The sequence below is a fragment of the Pogona vitticeps genome, chromosome 1 (assembly GCF_051106095.1).
Source record: "Pogona vitticeps strain Pit_001003342236 chromosome 1, PviZW2.1, whole genome shotgun sequence".
Lineage (NCBI taxonomy): Eukaryota > Metazoa > Chordata > Lepidosauria > Squamata > Agamidae > Pogona > Pogona vitticeps.
The window spans coordinates 210,739,692-210,761,401 of NC_135783.1; the positions used below are offsets into that span (position 1 = coordinate 210,739,692).

A 21,710-nucleotide genomic window follows, 5' to 3' on the forward strand; every position below is an offset into this window, starting at 1 on the left:
AGGGTATGGAGAGTCAGCCTGCATTCGGATCTCGCTGCCCACAGAAACTCACATTTGCAGATTGGGAATGATACTGGATTCAGCCTTGATTCTGAATGCCCAGGTTTCAGCAGCGTTGATGATTGTATTTGTACAGTTAAAGCCAGTGTGTCAGCTGCGCAGACTGCACTTGTTCCAGGAGACATCTGATCTGGGCCTAGAAACACATACCTTAGGTCCATCCTGCTTGGATTTCTGTGAAGCAAATGCATGGGGCTATCTTTGGAAAGAGTTTGGGATCACCATTGCATCCAAAACGTTGTGACAGAGCTAATTACAGGCCGAATAGACATTTGTTGCTACAGTGGCTTCACTAGTCATTGGCCTGTAGCTAGGCACAATTAAAACAATTCGTATATAATGCTCCACCACAACAATGCCACTACTAGTCTGTTTCTGGGCCCAATTCAGAAGTGTGGGAATGGGTCATTACTAGCGATGGAGACTTACCGTGGTTTGGCACTTTGGCATGGTTCAGCTGATTGGGCCCACAGGTGTTGTGCGGGCACTCTGAATTCTGCACCTCACCTCCTCCGGCAGGCATCCATTCAGAAGAGGAGGCGGGGCAGGGAACCCCGTGGCACTACTTTTGAGAGGGGCTTTTAGCAATCACGACTGAGTCCCTGAATGCCATTTTTAGTTGAGATCGTTTTTATTGTTTTACCTGTTTTTAATTATTTAATTGTATTTTGAGCAGTTTTGTAGTTTAGCTAGTTTTTAATACTGTATATATCTTACCGTGTTCTAAATCATCTTCTTTTTAAATACTGTGAGCTATCTTGGGTCCTTTTATTGGGATAAAGATGGCCTATAGAAAAGACAAATAAAATAAAATTGTAAAGTAAAATTGATGGTTATGACCTGTGGCCTGGTCTTGAGATCTAAGCGGGAGGCCTTTTCCTCTGTCTCACCCCCTGCACAAACATATTTGGAGTGAGGACACATGGCCTGGTCGATGGCTGTTCCCAGGTCATGAAACTCTTCTGAATTAGGCTAGACAGGTCCCCCCCTCCCTGTTGTCTTTCTTCCAGCAGAAAATACATTTTTATTTAGACATGCCTTTAGCTATTGATCAGTTGTTGAGGAAAGGCCTTTTAACTGGGAATGCTGCATTTCTTTTCTGTTGTGTGTATATATTTAAAAGATATTTACATTGTGCTAATTCATACTTTATTGTGATAATCTATTTAGTAATGTTTTAATACTGGAATCTAGTGTGGGTTTTGGAGGGTCCTTTTTTTAAAAAGCTTTGCCTGATTTAAAAATGTGTGTTGTAAGCCGCCTTGAGTTCTGGAAGGGAGAAAGATAGGAATGTTTTATTTTAGAATCAGTGTGAGGTCATCCACCTTCACGTAGACAATAGCTGGCAGTAAACATCGCATTCATTGGAACAGGCGCAACGTGTAATTGGTTACAGTGAAAAGCTCTTCCTCCTTTGCTGTTTCCGACATCATTGCTATATTGGTACTTGTCTGAGAGAATATTCTGCTGTACTAAAAAAAGACACATTTCTTTTCGACCTGGCTGTTCCTTTCTTATTAGGAGATTAAAGCAGATTCGAATTTCTTGTTTATACGCAGCTGCCTGTAGAAAATGTCCATGACAGAAATGCTGCATGGGCATATAATTTCCTTCTCATGTCTTCTAATTGAACAGACTGCCCTTGCTTAGTTACAGATGGCTTTGCTGTCATGTGCCTCCTGCAGCCTTCGTTGCAGCTGTGTGCACAGACATGCTGCTATACAAATGCTGCTTCTTTTAGAGTCCACAGTGGATGTTTTCAGAGGCATTGAGAGAGTAAGTGGGCTCTGTTGCCCTTTCTTAAGAGTTAAATGGGAGGGTGGAGTGGAGCTGTTTAGCAAAGTCTAAGGGGGCATAACCAGAGATAATGGGACAAAAGGTGAGGCAAATTTAGACCCGAGTATCAAGAGAACTCTTGGCGCAGTAGGATTTATAAGGGCATCAAAATAGTTTTCCAAGAAAGCTGGCAAAATCCCAGTTTAGGACAATCAGACATTAGCACAGGAACTGCTGCCAAGTGCATCAGTGGTGGAATGGATGCCAAGTATTTTGGCGAAGGAATGAGCTGAACGCTCGGGAGCCCACCTAGTTTTTGTTTCTCAGTGCTCTTAGGTATGCTCATATGCTCCTCATGAGCTTTGCTCTGGCTTTCTAAAAAAGCCAGTGTAATTGTATACCTGACGCTGACTTGCTTTTATCATATGGAATGCTTTTTAAAAAACAGATTTATTACATTTCCATCTCTCTCTATCCCACTATATCACAGGGTTTTTTCATTCGCAGAAGCAGATAACATAATAGAATCCTCAAATTTTCAGCTGTATTTGCTTCACTTTTTAACACCTGAAAATCAATTCTGAATAAAACGTATTTTAAAATACGTTGAGCACTATGCTTATAAAAACCCCAAAATCCTATGCAAAGGGAGCTTTAACAGTAGAAAAAATTAGATCTTCATCTTTTTATGAGAGTTACAGACTGTGTGTCTCCAATAACAGTCCTGTCTGCAGCTCATATCTCTGGCTTGGTTCAAGTTTCAGCCATACTTGGAGAAAAACCAATGGCATTAGTGTGACTTAAATTAGTTGCTTGTTGTTTACTCTAATGGGTTTGCTCCAGTCTTCTCCAAACTCTGGTGCTCCCCAGAGGACTCAAACTACATGGCCTAAATCCAGTCAATAGTCCAAATTAGAATAAGCCCACTGAATCAATTCCTGAAGAGTAAGTCAACGCATATGTAACACCATTGATTTAGTGGGTTTACTTGAATTGGGATTAGCAATTGGATTTGCCCTATGACTAATTTAAAGCCCATTCATTTCAGTAGATCTATTCAAAGTGCAACCAATTATGATTATTTTCACTGCTTGGCATGTGGCCACATGTCCCAGAAATATGATGAAGGCAGCCTTTACCACAAAAGTACAAAGCAGAAGGAGTACAACAGACCAATTGTAACAGGGTGAGAATGCTTACTATGTTCAGCTTGGGTGCTTAATGAACAAAGTAAGCTGTTGCTGAACCAAAATGATCCTTGTAAGAATGAACAATACAGACAGAGTTCTGAAAACCACAATGAGTTAAACTGTATGAGAAGTTACAGTTTCTCATACATAATGCAGTGCATAATGCAAATATATTATGTAGCTTTAATCTTTATCATTTGAAATCTTAACCAGTGTCTATGCACCATGTTCATTTCTCTTAAAGAGAGTTATTTTAAGAATATAATGAGAGCATGACAATTTTTACTAATTATGGTGAGAGGCTGGAATATATTTAACTTCTGCCTTAGAAGACATTTGTTAACAGTCATTCGTCAATCAATTTTAACTTGTGACCTTGCAGTGTGCAGCATGCTTCGGAAACAATAGAAAAGCACAAGGAAATGATCAATTTCTAAACATAGCTGAGCAGTTTCTAAAAAATGTGAAATATGGACATGTTGTCTTTGAAGTGCAGCATTATTTGCAAAATGCCCTTGGCTGTGATTAACAATGTATAGCAAGCAGCACTCAAGAGCGGTAAACCAAAGGTGTGAACAAAAAAACTGCTATAGTCTATATAAAAAAAGGAAAGAACAAATCCCACTAAAATAAAACAGGTTAATTGAACTGCTGGCCTCTTGTAGACAAAGAATAAATAACTATATTTCAGCAAGCACTGGCATCCTCAGAAATTGATAAGGGCACCTTTTAAACATAGATTCGTCCACCAACCCCATACTCACACCACTAGTTGTACACATGCACACACATGTACGCACAATTTGAAGAGGAATTAAAAGTAGACAAAGGTAGTGTAATACAGGAATGAGGCAATATGACTTGAGACCAGGGATGGTTAAAATGAAGTGGTTTTTGTATTTTATGAGGTTGTTTATATTCGTAACATTGATGTCAATGTGATATTTAGACTAATGTATTCGCAAAGGCTTTCACGGCTGGGATCTAATGGTTGTTGTGGGTTTTTTGGGCTCTTTGGCCGTGTTCTGAATGTTGTTCTTCCTAACGTTTTGCCAGTCTCTGTGGCCGGCATCTTCAGAGGACAGCATGCTCTGATGACAGAGTGCTGTCCTCTGAAGATGCCGGCCACAGAGACTGGCGAAACGTTAGGAAGAACAACATTCAGAACATGGCCAAAGAACGCGAAAAACCCACAATAACCATTTAGACTAATGTTTATATTTTTGAAAACTCTGATAGTTCTCTGAATCGAATATCCCTTGAAATGTCCGTCAAGGTCATAGCTGGAACCTGAGATAGTAATTTTATTGCAGATGACTCAAGAGACTATTAAAAGTTCAATGGTTTCTCTGTTTCAACATACAGTACGTATAGAATTTTACCCAGCAGTTAAGGAAGATTCAAAATAACAATCTCCAGGTGGTTCAATATCTACCAACCCTAGAAACAGTTTTCTGCCAACACACAGCTCACCAGAATTCTGATCTTTCTAGACAGGGCATATATCTTTTTCTTTGCTTTTAAAAACATTCCTAGCCCACCTGTAGTTCTTTTTTTTAGGAAATCTGAGATTAGCCCTGCTAGCCTAATCCCATATAACCCTCTCGCAACAAAGTCCCATCAATATTTTGTTGTCTCCAGCTTTCTCAATCTCTCATTCTCTCCTGATTGGGCTCTGCCTTTCTGACTGGTAATTGGCCGAGACGTGACTTTAGGAGGCTGCTCAGTCAAACTGACTGTCGGAGAACTTGTGCAGAAGGCCAAGCACCAAATGTACCAAATGACAAACCACACAGAGAACAGAGAGGTGCATGAAAGAAGTTTGTCTAGTATGGTCTTTATCATCATAGTCTGCTCCCAGGGAAGAATGCCCTAGTCTCCTAGTTCCGATTTTAAAGAGGCAGCCTGTGTTGTGTGTTTCTGTGTATGTTGGCACAAAACCTAGCTAGAGTTTGGAAATTATTGCTGTTATCTGCCATCAAATTGTCTCTGTCTTATGCTGATCATGTGCAGGAGTGATTTTCAAAATGTCCTGCCCGCAACAGCTCTGCTCAGCTGTTGCAAACCTAAGTCTGTGGTTTCCTTTAGGGGGTTCATCAATCTCATATTTGGTCCTCCTCTTTTCCTGCTGCCTTCAAGCTTTCCTAGCATTGTTGTCTTTTCTAGAGAATCCTACCTTCTCACAATGTGCCCAAAGTAAGACAGCCTCAGTTTCAACATTTTCACCTCCAGAGGGAGGTAGTTCAGGCTTGACGTGATCTAGGACCCAATGGTTTGTCATCCTGGCAGTCCAGGGTTAGTTATCCACAATGCTTTCAGCACCACATTTCAAACAAATTTTTTCCCCCTCTCAGCTTTCTGAACTGTCCAGCTTTCACGCCTATAAATGGTGATTGAAAATGCAAGAGTATGGTTGATTTTGGTTTTGGTCTCCAGGGATACATCCTGGATGATCTTCATAATTTTTCTAACCCTTAAATGCTACCCTTCTGAGTCTCTGTCTTCTGCTTTCTCCACTGCAGTCTCCATTTGTATTGAAGATTGAACCAAGGTATACAAAATCTCTATTTCAGTTTCTCCATTGCCAACATTAATGTTGCAAATCACAAGTTAAATTGGGCACATTTTAAAATACATTTAAAGGGTAGGAAATGTCCAATTAAAATTAACATATTAACATTAAATGTATCATTTTTTTGGGCCAAAGCCAGAAAAAAAACTTTCAAAAGTACCTAAGAACATTAGCTACTGTGCATCTTCTACAGAGGACACATGTGAATTCACATACCTTCCCCCAAAGGAAAAAAAAGGCTGCACTTCCCTTTAAAACCTACATTTATAGTAGGTAGCCCAGTTTTTGCCCTAAGCACACTATTTTTTTAATCTTCCAAGAAATTAGGATCTCAGACCAGAAACTCCAAAATATGTGAGCCAGAGCTGATCAATCACTCTTAAATAGGAATACTGTATGTAAATACTGTCCACTTTGATTTAGTCAGATTTGCCTTACAAATCACACCTGGTTTACTTCAAAACAGTGTGTAGACCATCTAATTTAATTGGTACCCAAATATTTTGAAATAGTTGTATGTACATATTTGTATTTGTCCAAATAGAGTAAGAGCATGAGAACATGGAAAATAAAGGGTTCTGATCTGGTGTTGAGGCAGAAACTTGGTGCCATCAACTACTGCTTGACCTCAAATGCATCATCAGACTCCCACTATGTTCCAAGGCACTCTCATTAACATTCTTATAAAGTCACTAATTAAAACTTGCCTGTTCCACCTCACTTCAGGTTATGAAGCTCTCTCAAGACACTTTTGACCAGGAGAAATCTTTGGGGGCCCTGAGATTTTTTTTTTTTTTCCAAAGGAGGGTGCCTTTAATGCTTGAAAATTGCTGTTGACAGTTCTGTTGCCAGGACTGAAGCCATCAGTGGCAGTTTTTCAACATTAAAACTCCTCCACCACCTTCCCAAGGCTCCAGAGGGTTTTCCCAGGCAAAAGGAATCCTGAGAGAGCCATAGAACTGATAAGGGGTGGAATGGAAAACTTCCAATGAACAGTAAAGGCCCATGACTGATAATATCAACTTGCACAGACCTAACTTTATAAAAGAGGATTTTTTGCCATTGAGTTACCTTGAGGCAGCCAACTGACCATCATAGGAAATTATTGTATTACCTGTTACGATAGAGGAACACAATGACTTCTAGTCTCTCCTGCATCCTTCTTCACAGTAATCCTAGATCTCAAGTGGGGAGATATTTAATCTCTCAATTTTTCCATAAGAACATTCTCGTGTGTGTGCATGCATGTGCACATATGAGTGTGTGTTCCTGGTTCTCCATTTGATTTCTGTGTGTTTACATCAGAGTTGACATACATATACAGTACTTACTGACTGTGTCTATCTGTGAGCGAGAGAGTCAAAGTGTGCCGTCCTCCATCGAAAAACATACAAAAAACAAGTTAAGGATGTGTAGTGGGGGAGTTGATTAAGTTAGATGACGAAGGGGCAGGGAATTCAAAGGCAGTGGAAGTATTCCTCGCAGAAGGGAGGCTGGGAAGAAAGAGGGAAGAGTCAGAGGGATGGAGATGGGATGATATAAAAGAGGAGGAGGGAAGAAGTGACAGACAGACACCACAAGAAGACAAGAGTGTACAAACAGACGAGACTGGAGAAGAAAGAGAGAGAGTCGCTAAGCTAGTGAGAAGTTTCCCTAACCTGATGATCGGAGGGGGATTATTATCAGCCCCACCAGAGCCATCTAAGAAAGATCAGGGTGAGCCAAGAGGGGGATGGAACTGGGGAGCGGCTTCGACTACTCGGGCTTCGGGGATGAGAGAGATCCCTTGTGGTTCCAGCCCCTATCTCCCCAGGTTGGAGGGGGCAGTGGTGAAGCATCCATGTTGCGGGGCCGTATGTGCGGTGCTGAGCGTGCCAGCACAGAACACAGCAACAACCTATACCCTTGGAGTGAAGAGAATATAAAAGAAAGAAAGAATGTTGAAACTGTTAAGGTTAAGAGTTATAAGATATTGCCAGAAATAGAGATGTTAGACCCGTTTGGTCTTGGTATTCCTGAAGTTAAAGACAATAAACAACCGTTGTTTGCATCTGCTACGTCTTCTCCATCTGTTCTTCCCGCTGAAACTCCAGGCCCGCCCCCTCTCTCAAAAGAACCCAATCACAGTATCCCAGTGTCAGTATACTGGAAATAGCAGGTTAGACAGCAGCAGTGTTTAGAAAGCATCCCCAGTGTTTTCTCCATGTGATACTTTCCTTCTGTATGTGACCTTTGTAAACTTGTCCTTGCCTCTGAATTATGCAGTGGAAAATATTTTATCACCATCTGATTGTTGTGATGCTGTACAAATGCAGCGCTGGGCTTTGGCTTTTGTTGTTTTGGGGAGAGCAGACACAACCTGTTGGGGAATTTAAAAGTAAAAATCTTTTCTGCAGTGCTTGAAGAATTACATTGCCCTGTAATTCCACCATTCCATTTCTGGTGTCACCTTCATTCTTGTCAGGGTGAAAGATGAAGCATCTTTCATTTTCTGTGGGAAGATTTCAGTCAGAGCAGGTGGTCGTATAAAGTCCTTTCTCTGTTTTCTAGGTAAGCTTTATTACGACATTCTTCTGTTGCGTTGCTCGTCTTTACTATATTTCATTACAAGGCTGCTTTTGTGTCCTTCATTTATGAATGGTGCTGGTTTGCGTACTACAGAAGAGGCTTTTGATTTCAGCTGTTATTTTCTCCAGTAGTGATCTCAAAAGATCTCTTAAGATGGTACTTTTGGGGTGAGGTATGGAAAAAGATTATTCTTACTGCCTGGGCCAGCCATCCACTTATTTGATTCAATCTGAGAGATATTAGGAATGGCTTGCTTTGCTGTCTCCTCCCAATATCAAGGGAGTGTCAAAATAAGGATGATTCTCCTTGCCCTTTTCCCGCTCCTCCTCTTTCTCCTGTGTTGACTGCTTCTGTGGTCTGAATCCAAGAAGAAGATGCAGAAGAGTGGAAATAACAAGTGGCCAATATTCAGGCAGAGTTTTTCTTCCTGGTGACGAGTGTAATTCAACTAGGCAGGAGTCTAAATGAATATTGGAAGGAGAATAAGGAATCCTGTCTCTCAAGGGTTTCTAGCTTTTCTTACTGGCCTTTAGCATCTGCTGTCATTAGCAGGTGGGAAAAAAACACCACTAATTTTGGTTTCTCTAGCAACGCTTCTGTTAAAATTATCTGATACATTTTTTCCCTTATTCCGTTTTCATTGCCAGTCTTTCTAGATTTTTCTTTTTGCTCCCTAACCATAGGAGCAGGAGAGCATTCTGGAAGGGCAGAGCAGGAGTGGTTTCATTACTTTCGTTCTTTTCCGGTAGTTCTCTTTCTCCGTGGTGTGCTGTAACATTTCAGAATGAGGTGAACAGAACCTGTAGGATCGTGTTTTCCTTTTGTTTGGTGTAGAAGTCATGTTCCTTTACTTCTCCACTGTGCAGATGGTGTATATAAAAAGACAGCAGGCCTCCATAAGAATGCTGGATTGTGTAGAACAGGTAGCTCAATTTGGGTATCATTTCTTAAGAGTAGTGTGGTGGGGAAGAGGGCTTTACCCCCACCACCCATGCATTGGATAGCACACATACATTAGGAAGCCAGGTCTGCACATGTAGACCCCTCCTCCTACCCACCCACCTGTGACAAACCCAGACCTACTGGGATATGTCACACAGTTACTAAGCTGCCACCAACCATTCCCTTTAAGAAGTCACACAGACCAGGGATGGATTTTTAAACAATAAAAAGAATAAGGTTTATTTAAATACACACAGGGAAAAATAAACAATCAGGTGAATAAAATAAAGTAACGTGGCTTATTCTCACTCATACAAACATACAGTTTGGTTCACCCAGAACCCTTAACTTGAAGCACAGACCCTGAACCTATCAGTTCTGGCTAACCAACAGACACCTGAACCTATCAGGTTGGTACTCTGACACACAGTAGTACCCTGTCTGACACACAGACTCCCACAACAGCTTCTTCTTCCCAGCTGCTGCTTCGTCACAACCCAGTGTCTCTCAGTGTCTCCTAAACTCTCCACACACGCTTCACATATTTATACAGTACAGCCCCTCCTCCTGATGTCCCGCCTTCCACTCCCCATAGGATGGAACTTTCCCTCCAAACCCATGACAGACAGGTAACATCAGTGCTGTATGTAACACCTCCCCTCTTTATTAGTTGTTTTGTAGGGGGAAAGCTAACGTGCTTTTCACCAAAAAAAACAACCTGGATAAAATACACAAAAACAGTTATACATACCATATAATACTTACTTATCCTTACACTCTAAGTTAACCATAGCAATTATGCATTTAAACATTTACCATATACATTACATCAATTTACCTTTATTCATACAAACCAATTCAAAACCAGGTACATTTAACCTTTTTGTCATCATTATATACACATAGTCCATGTTTCTTTCGCCGTCTTCAATCTTCAGGTCTTCTTGATAAGGCGTCAGCAACACAGTTCACTGACCCTCTGACCACCTTCACTTCAAAGTCATAGTCCTGTAGGTTTAAAGCCCACCTCATAAGTTTGCTATTGTGGGTTTTCATTGTCTTTAACCATTGCAATGGTGAATGGTCAGTACACAGAATAAAATGTCTTCCCCAGATGTAAGGCTTGGCCTTCTGGATCGCGTAGACTATGGCCAAACACTCCTTCTCCACGGTTGCCAAATGTCTCTCACCTTTTTGAAGTTTCCTACTCAGGTAGGACACTGGATGTTGGTCACCATTCTCGTCCTCCTGGCACAGAACTGCTCCTACCCCGCTGTTAGACGCATCGGTGTAGATGATGAACTCCCGGTCGAAGTCTGGAGCACGCAGGACAGGATAGTTGATTAACGCCTCCTTCAACCTCTGGAACGCCGCCTCACAGTCGCTGGTCCACGGGATGCGGTCATCAGCCTTCTTCCTCGTCAGATCGGTCAGCGGAGCCGCAATCTCGCTAAACCTCGGGATGAACTTTCTGTAGTAGCCCACCAACCCAAGAAATGATTTGACTTTTTTCTTGGTGTTGGGTCTAGGCCAATCACGAACAGCTTCTATTTTGGCCTCCAGGGGTTTTATCACTCCTCCCCCTACCATGTGACCCAAGTATTTTATTTCTGGGCTACCCAGCTGACACTTGCTGGCCTTTACTGTTAGCCCTGCTGCACTTAACCTCTGCAGCACTAACTCCAGGTGTATCAGGTGATCTTCCCAGGTATTACTGAAGATCCCTATGTCGTCAATGTAGGCCACTGTAAAGTCACTGAGCCCTGCCAAGGTCTGGTCCATCAGCCTTTGGAATGTGGCTGGTGCATTTCTGAGACCAAAGCTCAGGACTCGAAACTCATAGAGACCAAAAGGGCTGCAAAAGGCAGTTTTTTCTTGATCCCTGGGATCAATTCTTAATTGCCAATATCCCTTTACCAGGTCCAATGATGAGATGAACCGACAACCCCCTATGGTTTCAATCAGGTTGTCTAGCCTGGGCATTGGGTAGGCATCAGGAGTGGTTACACGGTTTAACTTCCTGTAATCAACACAAAACCTAATGCTCCCATCAGGCTTGTCCACCAGGACTATCGGAGAGGACCAAGGACTAGAAGAGGGGACGATTATGTTCTCCCTAAGCATCTCGTCCAGCTCCTTCCGCACCTTGTCCCTATTAGGTCCCGTTACTCGGTATGGGGATACTGCCTGCGGGGGTGCATCCCCTGTGTGGATCCGATGCATCACTCCCTTCACTATCCCCGGCTTGTTGGAAAACACCTGTTGATATTTACTGAGCAGCATTTTTAGTTCTTGCTGCTGGTCTTGGGTGAGTGCAGGACTGATCTTTACCTCCTCTGGGTTGTATTTTACTTCCCCTCTACCCTCCCAGAAGGGTAATTCAGCTTCCTCACTCTCAGCTGCTTTTATCGCGAATAAAACCCTCTGTTCCCCTCTGTAGTAGGGTTTTAGGGCATTCACATGAACCACCCTCCTTGCTTGGTTCTCCTCCTGCTCTATTAGGTAGTTCAGGTCTGACATCTTGGAAATGACCCTATATGGTCCTGCCCATTTGAGCTGCAGTTTATTCTCCCTGCAGGGCCTAAGCCAAAGCACTTCCTCCCCTGGGTCAAAGTGCCTCTCTCTAGCTTTGTGGTCATACCATGTTTTCTGTCTGACCTTCTGAGCTTGCAGGTTTTCTGCTGCCAGCTCTAGATTTCTCCTTAGGTCATTCATCAAGGTGTCTATGTAAGTCACAACGTCTTGTGGGTCATCCTGGGTGATCTGCTCCCAATTTTGTTTGATCAAATCAAGGGGCCCTTTCACCCTTCTCCCAAATAGAAGTTCAAATGGACTGAACCCGGTACTGGCTTGTGGCACTGATCGATAAGCAAACAAAAGGGATTGCAGCTTCTGGTCCCAATTGTTTGGATTCTCTGCCAAGTAAGCCCTAATCATGCGCATTAGAGTCCCATTGAACTTCTCAGTTAACCCATTACTTTCAGGATGATAAGCAGTGGTTTCCTTGTGCTTAATTCCACAGATTTGCCATAAGCGTTTCATGAGCTTTGATGTGAACGATGCGCCCAAATCTGTGATTATCTCTGAGGCAAATCCCATCCTGGACATATACCCCACCAAAGCATCGGCCACTGTGTTAGTTTCAATGTTAGTCAAGGGTATGGCTTCAGGATACCTTGTGGCATGGTCCACAATTGTTAGAATGAACCTGTTCCCCCTCTTTGTGGCCTTGGGCAAAGGTCCCACAATATCCACCCCTATGCATTTGAACGGAGTGTCAATCACAGGCAAAGGGCACAACTTTGCTTTGGTCCTGTCGCGGTTATTCCCCTGCCTTTGACACACATCACATTGTTTACAGAACTCCCTGATCTGCTTTCCTATGTCAGGCCAGTAGAAATTCTGTGTGATTCTCTGCTGTGTTTTGTTCACCCCTAAGTGTGCAGCAAACATGTCAGAGTGCCCCCTTTGTAAGATCATGGGGCGATACTTTTCAGGTACCACCAGCTGACTTCTGATCCCATCTCCCCCTTTTGAGATATTTCTCAGGGTCTCTCTATATAAAATCCCCTTTTTCTCCAGAAATCTCACTGGGGTTTCAGGTGTTAGCTGGGCGTCAGTCACCTGTTCAAAACACTTTTGGAGAGTGGCGTCTGACTTCTGCTCCTGTCCAAATCGGCTGTCTGTGGTCAAGGTTTCCACCACAGCTTCTGAACTCCCCTCTGCTTCCGTCTCTGGCTCATCATTACCCCCCTGAACTGTCCCTGTGGTGGCTTGTGAGCGTGTAATCACTAGCACCCGTTTCACATGTTCAGCTAGGTCATTTCCCACGAGCACGGCTGCTGGCAGAGTTGATGAAATCGCTAGCCGCCAAGCTCCCCTCCAGCCTTGAAAGTTGACAGGCACCTCTGCTACTGGCAGAGAGATTACCTGCCCCTCAATCCCTGCCACCTTCATGCTCTCATTTGGGATTATAAACTCCCTAGGGATGATATCTGGATGGCACAGGGTTACCTGGGAACACGTGTCCCGCAGCCCCCTATACTGACGGTCAAGTATTCCTACGTCCACCCCGGCTGTCTCAAACAACTGAGAATCTGTTTTTATCAGCAAGCAGCGCTTTACCTCCACAAGAGGACCATTTTCCTCAGCCTGATCAGCAGAGGTAGCTGTTCCAGACTGAGTAGCCATGGCAACAGGCTCCCTCAGTGACACTGAGCCTTGCTCTTTCTGGACACAGAACACAGCTTTTGGCTTGGTCCCACTAGCATTCTGAGGCACCATTCCTTTTAGCTGCTTTAATTTCTCACACTCTGAGATTAGATGACCCTTTCCCTGACAGAAATAGCATTTTCTGGTGTATTTTGATTCTCTCTCATCTTGTTTTGGTTTTCCCTCCAAAATCTGAGGTCTTAGTTTCATGTCTGAGGGCTTCCCTTCACCATGGGCCCCTCCCCCTTGCTGGCTTTTCCCTGGTCCCTGAGAGTACTTGCTGTAGGTTTCTTTGGGTTTACCTACAGATTTCCCCTCACCCAAGGGCTTTCTTATTTGGGAAATAAAATCTGCGATCTCTGCGGCTGCTGCCACAGATTTCGGTTTCCTTTCCCTCACCTGGAATTTCAATTCCCCATGCAGGACTGAATAGAACTGTTCCAGGGCTATCAAGTCTTTAAGCTGCTCATAGGTCTCTATTCCCTCCTGCGATAGCCATTTCTCAAGCAGCCTCACCAATTGGGCCCCCACTTGGGTAAAAGTCTGCTCTGGCTTCTTGGTGAGGGACCTGAATCTTTGTCTCAGCTGCTCCGCATTTATCCCATGTCTGGCAAACACCAGTTTTTTAAACTCTGCAAAATCTTTCATCAGTTCCTCAGGCATCTCGGCATAAACCTCAGCCAAGCTACCACTGATTAAAGATCGCATGATGGTCATCTTCTCAGTTTCCCTCACTGAGAAGTCCACAAACGCTCTTTCCACTAAGGAAAAGAATACCTCAGGACAATCTCCCTTGTGGTACACAGGGAATTTCTTCAGATCAGCCTTAGACAATTGGCCTCCCTCAGAATCCCTATTGTTATTATTGTTCTGATTCATCAGTTCCAGTCTTCTTAATTCAAACGCCATCTTCTCTCTCTGCAATTCCAATTCAAATTGTCTTTGCCTTTCCCTTTCCCTTTCCTCCATTTCCCTCACCCTCAGTTCATGCTGTTGGGCTAGGAGTATTTTTCTGAGTTCTGGGTCCTGCTCTCCTGTGCTGTCACCTGGCACTGAGCCAAATTCATCCTCAGAACCTTGGTCAATCCGGGGGTCTTTCACTTCACTCATGTCTGCTATCTGGCTTCGAGTCAAGGGCATAATCCCCCCTCAGAACAGGCTGCTTTAAAAAGTCAAGCCTCAAAATAAAACGACCACTTTTTTCCTTCTTGCCTCAGAACCAGCTCTCCCTAGAGATTGCTGCTGTTCTTCAGCACTACTTGCAACAGTATCGAGTCAGAGCCTACCCCCCTCTGCTGGGCCTCTCAGCTGGCAAGCTAGATCACTGTTACTACGCAGTTTTGCCTCAGCTTTTTCCCGCCAAAACTAGGCTGCCTCAGAGCACCTTAATCTAAGTCTCCCCAGTTGGCACGTTCTTCTACTAGCGCACCTCCCCGTGAGGTACACCTAGAAGATTACCTACGCGCCTCAGACTGTCCCTGACTAGACCCCCCTTGCTCTGGGCACACTTGCCAAGGCTTTGCTGGACCGCTGGACAACTGGACCAGTCGTATCCCACACGCTGGACACCAATCAATGTGACAAACCCAGACCTACTGGGATATGTCACACAGTTACTAAGCTGCCACCAACCATTCCCTTTAAGAAGTCACACAGACCAGGGATGGATTTTTAAACAATAAAAAGAATAAGGTTTATTTAAATACACACAGGGAAAAATAAACAATCAGGTGAATAAAATAAAGTAACGTGGCTTATTCTCACTCATACAAACATACAGTTTGGTTCACCCAGAACCCTTAACTTGAAGCACAGACCCTGAACCTATCAGTTCTGGCTAACCAACAGACACCTGAACCTATCAGGTTGGTACTCTGACACACAGTAGTACCCTGTCTGACACACAGACTCCCACAACAGCTTCTTCTTCCCAGCTGCTGCTTCGTCACAACCCAGTGTCTCTCAGTGTCTCCTAAACTCTCCACACACGCTTCACATATTTATACAGTACAGCCCCTCCTCCTGATGTCCCGCCTTCCACTCCCCATAGGATGGAACTTTCCCTCCAAACCCATGACAGACAATCAATCCTTAGTGGAAAGAGCGTTTGTGGACTTCTCAGTGAGGGAAACTGAGAAGATGACCATCATGCGATCTTTAATCAGTGGTAGCCTGGCTGAGGTTTATGCCGAGATGCCTGAGGAACTGATGAAAGATTTTGCAGAGTTTAAAAAACTGGTCTTTGCCAGACATGGGATAAATGCAGAGCAGCTGAGACAAAGATTCAGGTCCCTCACCAAAAAACCAGAACAGACTTTTACCCAAGTGGGGGCCCAATTGGTGAGGCTGCTTGAGAAATGGCTATCGCAGGAGGGAACAGAGACCTATGAGCAGCTGAAAGACTTGATAGCACTGGAACAGTTCTATTCAGTCCTGCATGGGGAATTGAAATTCCAGGTGAGGGAAAGGAAACCGAAATCTGTGGCAGCAGCCGCAGAGATCGCAGATTTTATTTCCCAAATAAGAAAGCCCTTGGGTGAGGGGAAATCTGTAGGTAAACCCAAAGAAACCTACAGCAAGTACTCTCAGGGGCCAGGGAAAAGCCAGCAAGGGGGAGGGGCCCATGGTGAAGGGAAGCCCTCAGACATGAAACCAAGACCTCAGATTTTGGAGGGAAAACCAAAACAAGATGAGAGAGAATCAAAATACACCAGAAAATGCTATTTCTGTCAGGGAAAGGGTCATCTAATCTCAGAGTGTGAGAAATTGAAGCAGCTAAAAGGAATGGTGCCTCAGGAGTCTAGTGGGACCAAGCCAAAAGCTGTGTTCTGTGTCCAGAAAGAGCAAGGCTCAGTGTCACTGAGGGAGCCTGTTGCCATGACTACTCAGTCTGGAACAGCTACCTCTGCTGATCAGGCTGAGGAAAATGGTCCTCTTATAGAGGTAAAGCGCTGCTTGCTGGTGAAAACAGATTCTCAGTTGTTTGAGACAGCAGGGGTGGACGTAGGAATACTTGACCGTCAGTATAGGGGGCTGCGGGACACTTGTTCCCAGGTAACCCTGTGCCATCCAGATATTATTCCTAGGGAGTTTATAATCCCAAATGAGAGCATGAAGGTAGCAGGGATTGAGGGGCAGGTAATCTCTCTGCCAGTAGCAGAGGTACCTGTCAACTTTCAAGGCTGGAGGGGAGATTGGCGGCTAGCGATTTTATCGACTCTGCCAGCAGCCGTGCTCGTGGGAAATGACCTGGCTGAACATGTGAAACGGGTGCTAGTGATTACACGCTCACAAGCCACCACAGGGACAGTTCAGGGGGGTAATGATGAGCCAGAGACGGAAGCAGAGGGGAGTTCAGAAGCTGTGGTGGAAACCTTAACCACAGACAGCAGATTTGGACAGGAGCAAAAGGCAGACGCCACTCTCCAAAAGTGTTTTGAACAGGTGACTGACGCCCAGCTAACACCTGAAACCCCAGTGAGATTTCTGGAGAAAAAGGGGATTTTATATAGAGAAACCCTGAGGAATATCTCAAAAGGGGGAGATGGGATCAGAAGTCAGCTGGTGGTACCTGAAAAGTATCGCCCCATGATCTTACAAAGGGGTCACTCTGACATGTTTGCTGCACACTTAGGGGTGAAAGGGCCCCTTGATTTGATCAAACAAAATTGGGAGCAGATCACCCAGGATGACCCACAAGATGTTGTGACATACATAGACACCTTGATGAATGACCTAAAGCGAAATCTAGAGCTGGCAGCAGAAAACCTGCAAGCTCAGAAGGTCAGACAGAAAACCTGGTATGACCACAAAGCTAGAGAGAGGCACTTTGACCCAGGGGAGGAAGTGCTTTGGCTTAGGCCCTGCAGAGAGAATAAACTGCAGCTCAAATGGGCAGGACCATATAGGGTCATTTCCAAGATGTCAGACCTGAACTACCTAATAGAGCAGGAGGAGAACCAAGCAAGGAGGGTGGTTCATGTGAATGCCCTAAAACCCTACTACAGAGGGGAACAGAGGGTTTTATTCGCGATAAAAGCAGCTGAGAGTGAGGAAGCTGAATTACCCTTCTGGGAGGGTAGAGGGGAAGTAAAATACAACCCAGAGGAGGTAAAGATCAGTCCTGCACTCACCCAAGACCAGCAGCAAGAACTAAAAATGCTGCTTAGTAAATATCAACAGGTGTTTTCCAACAAGCCGGGGATAGTGAAGGGAGTGATGCATCGGATCCACACAGGGGATGCACCCCCGCAGGCAGTATCCCCATACCGAGTAACGGGACCCTATAGGGACAAGGTGCGGAAGGAGCTGGACGAGATGCTTAGGGAGAACATAATCGTCCCCTCTTCTAGTCCTTGGTCCTCTCCGATAGTCCTTGTGGACAAGCCTGATGGGAGCATTAGGTTTTGTGTTGATTACAGGAAATTAAACCGTGTAACCACTCCTGATGCCTACCCAATGCCCAGGCTAGACAACCTGATTGAAACCATAGGGGGTTGTCGGTTCATCTCATCATTGGACCTGGTAAAGGGATATTGGCAATTAAGAATTGATCCCAGGGATCAAGAAAAGACTGCCTTTTGCAGCCCTTTTGGTCTCTATGAGTTTCGAGTCCTGAGCTTTGGTCTCAGAAATGCACCAGCCACATTCCAAAGGCTGATGGACCAGACCTTGGCAGGGCTCAGTGACTTTACAGTGGCCTACATTGACGACATAGGAATCTTCAGTAATACCTGGGAAGATCACCTGATACACCTGGAGTTAGTGCTGCAGAGGTTAAGTGCAGCAGGGCTAACAGTAAAGGCCAGCAAGTGTCAGCTGGGTAGCCCAGAAATAAAATACTTGGGTCACATGGTAGGGGGAGGAGTAATAAAACCCCTGGAGGCCAAAATAGAAGCTGTTCGTGATTGGCCTAGACCCAACACCAAGAAAAAAGTCAAATCATTTCTGGGGTTGGTGGGCTACTACAGAAAGTTCATCCCGAGGTTTAGCGAGATTGCGGCTCCGCTGACCGATCTGACGAGGAAGAAGGCTGATGACCGCATCCCGTGGACCAGCGACTGTGAGGCGGCGTTCCAGAGGTTGAAGGAGGCGTTAATCAACTATCCTGTCCTGCGTGCTCCAGACTTCGACCGGGAGTTCATCATCTACACCGATGCGTCTAACAGCGGGGTAGGAGCAGTTCTGTGCCAGGAGGATGAGAATGGTGACCAGCATCCGGTGTCCTACCTGAGTAGGAAACTCCAAAAAGGTGAGAGACATTTGGCAACCGTGGAGAAGGAGTGTTTGGCCATAGTCTACGCGATCCAGAAGGCCAAGCCTTACATCTGGGGAAGACATTTTATTCTGTGTACTGACCATTCACCATTGCAATGGTTAAAGACAATGAAAACCCACAATAGCAAACTTATGAGGTGGGCTTTAAACCTACAGGACTATGACTTTGAAGTGAAGGTGGTCAGAGGGTCAGTGAACTGTGTTGCTGACGCCTTATCAAGAAGACCTGAAGAATGAAGACGGCGAAAGAACATGGAATATGTGTATATATTGATGACAGAAAGTAAAATGTACCTGTTTTTTTTTGAATTGGTTTGTATGAATAAAGGTAAATTGATGTACTGTATATGGTAAAATGTTTAAATGCATAATTGCTATGGTTAACTTAGAATGTAAGTATGAGAAAGTATAATATGGTATGTATAACTGTTTTTGTGTATTTTATTCAGGTTGTTTTTTGGTGAAAAGCACGTTAGCTTTCCCCCTACAAAACAACTTATAAAGAGGGGAGGTGTTACATAACAGCACTGATGTTACCTGTCTATCATGGGTTTGGAGGGAAAGTTCCATCCTATGGGGAGTGGAAGGCGGGACATCAGGAGGAGGGGCTGTACTGTATAAATATGTGATGCCTGTGTGGTGAGAGGAGAGACGCTGAGAGACACTGGGAAGTGACGAAGCAGCAGCTGGGAAGAAGAAGCTGTTGTGGTAGTCTGTGTGTCAGACAGGGTACTACTGTGTGTCAGAGTACCAACCTGATAGGTTCAGGTGTCTGTTGGTTAGCCAGAACTGATAGGTTCAGGGTCTGTGCTTCAAGTTAAGGGTTCTGGGTGAACCAAACTGTATGTTTGTATGAGTGAGAATAAGCCACGTTACTTTATCCTATTCACCTGATTGTTTATTTTTCCCTGTGTGTATTTAAAATAAACCTTATTCTTTTTATTGTTTAAAAATCCATCCCTGGTCTGTGTGACTTCTTACAGGGAATGGTTGGTGGCAGCTTAGTGTAACTGTGTGACATATCCCAGTAGGTCTGGGTTTGTCACATTGATTGGTGGCAGCGGTGGGATATGTCACACAGTTACACTAAGCTGCCACCAACCAGGGGTCTGCACATGTAGACCCCTCCTCCTACCCACCCACCCATTAAGAAACCTAATGAAAAACTTAATTTTTTGAATGACAGCTCCAAGAATATCCTAGCTGAGATTTTGGAAATCATTCCAAAAAGGCAAGTTTTGAAGCTGTGCTAGTGGTGCCTATGGCCTGTGTGCCTGCAGCCGGCTTCCCACTACAGTTCTGCACCCTCCGTGTGATAGAAAGAGGTGACTCTTAATGCCCCTTTCTTAAATTGATTAATTGTTTCAATGTGCCTGGTCTATAAGCGGCAGAGCAGTGAAAAGAATAGTTATTTTTTTTCAGCATCATGCAGAGTTACTTTGTGTCCTGTGCACGATGACAGCCATATTTTAAAAATATTTAAATAGTTTATGTGATCAAATGTTCCAGCCTCTGCATATTCATTGTCTGGCAAGGTATTTTCTCCTTTTTATGAACATTTGTGAATGTTGCATTTGAAGTGTATGACAACGGAACATTGCTCAGCGTTTGTGAATAATTCAGCTGAATGTTAACTTTTTTTTTTTTCTGTTTCAGCTCTCAGAACAGTGATGCCACAGAACTGAACGTATTGATAGCAGTAAGTAATCCCTTAATAACAGACATTAGACAACTGTGAATTCTGTAGGAGAACAGAAAGTAAGGGGAACAATCTGGAGAGAGTTAAAGACAGGGAAATCAGGGCTGCTCAAATCCATGGCTAAATGTTTTAAATTCAGTCATAATTCATTCATATGCATACATGCCTCTCCCTCCTCTTGTGTATATTAGACTTCCCCAATCTGACGTCCTCCAGGTATTTTAGATAGCTAGCTTCCAGCATCCCTTGCCATTGAGTGTGTTAGCTGAGACTGGGGAGAGCTGAAGTCCAAAACACCCGAAGCACACCACATGATGGAAGCTAGTATGTATCACCCATTGGGCTGTATGTGAATTGATGATTCATATACATAGTATGTGAACGTTCTTCATGTTAACATGCAAACAGATGTAAGAAACACCTAAAGGCAAGGAATTGTGTGGTATTTTCCCTTCCAAGAAGAAAAGCTTCAGCATAGGAGTGATCTTAATCGACTAGACAGGTGGGATATAAATAAAATAAAATAAATAAATAAATAAATAAATTTGAGATGCAGGAATGGAGTGCAGGAGAAGAAAGGGAGAAGAAATAACACTTTCCATAAATTGTTAAACTACATGTAAATGTGTGCTGAGCTTTTGTGAGAAATTGGCCAGTGTCTTTGCGCATTATTTGTAGATGGAGAGTGCACTGAACCCGGAAATGGCCTCTCTCTGCTGTCTCTAATGATCAACACTGTCAGTAGTGGAAGCTTTTGGCTGTGTGTTTCGTCATGCATGCCTGGGTCCACTGCAACATCTGCATGCATAGGAGAACCTACAGAAGGGCAATTTTAGCATGAAGAAGAGTTCCTGCATTCAGAATGTGCTGCATTCAGGGCTGGGTCTGTAGCTGGACAGAATGAAGCAGCACCTCAGGCAGTACATATAAACTTTAGTGTTTCTGGCCATAGACCTTTACAATGTCCTCAGGCAGTAGGTACTAGTGGGTTGGGGAGTAGTAATGTAATATTGGGAATCAGAGCTCTATGTACCTTAAAAGCTAGCTTACGGCACAGTAGAGGACATTGTCTACACTTAAGCACTGGTCAAGATGCAGCTGCCATGTTGGTCAACTTCTATATGTGATATGGCAGAGGAGAAATAACATGTCCTCCACTTCAGGCAGAGAAAATGAGTCAGTCTTGCTGAACTGCAGCAGCAAGGCATCTAATAGAGTCTCTTTCATTGTTTTACGTTTGCTGTTGTTATACCTGAAAATGGGAGTTTAATTTCTAAGTCAAATTGTATCCTAGGTGCTGGTTGACATGATCATTGTTAAGGCTGAGTGCATTCGCTGCAGTTTCTGAATGCCAAATTCAGTTTCCAGTCATTAGTACAAATTTGTCAGGGTATCTGGGAGTCATGTTTAACTG

At 43.9% G+C, this 21,710-nt stretch overlaps 1 protein-coding gene across 27 annotated transcripts in view; it reads left to right on the forward strand.

Moving 5' to 3' along the window:
* Nucleotides 1-21,710, forward strand: part of BAZ2B (bromodomain adjacent to zinc finger domain 2B) — a 297,222-nt gene that overhangs the window by 73,887 nt on the left and 201,625 nt on the right. For 26 of the 27 annotated variants that reach the window (XR_013536707.1, XR_013536710.1, XR_013536708.1 and 23 more), the window contains exon 2: nucleotides 20,254-20,296. The gene's annotated coding sequence lies outside the window, so the exon portion shown is untranslated. Of the gene's footprint in view, nucleotides 1-7,901; nucleotides 8,149-20,253; nucleotides 20,297-21,710 lie in introns of those variants that run through there. The other variant, XM_078376173.1, reaches the window with a different exon arrangement.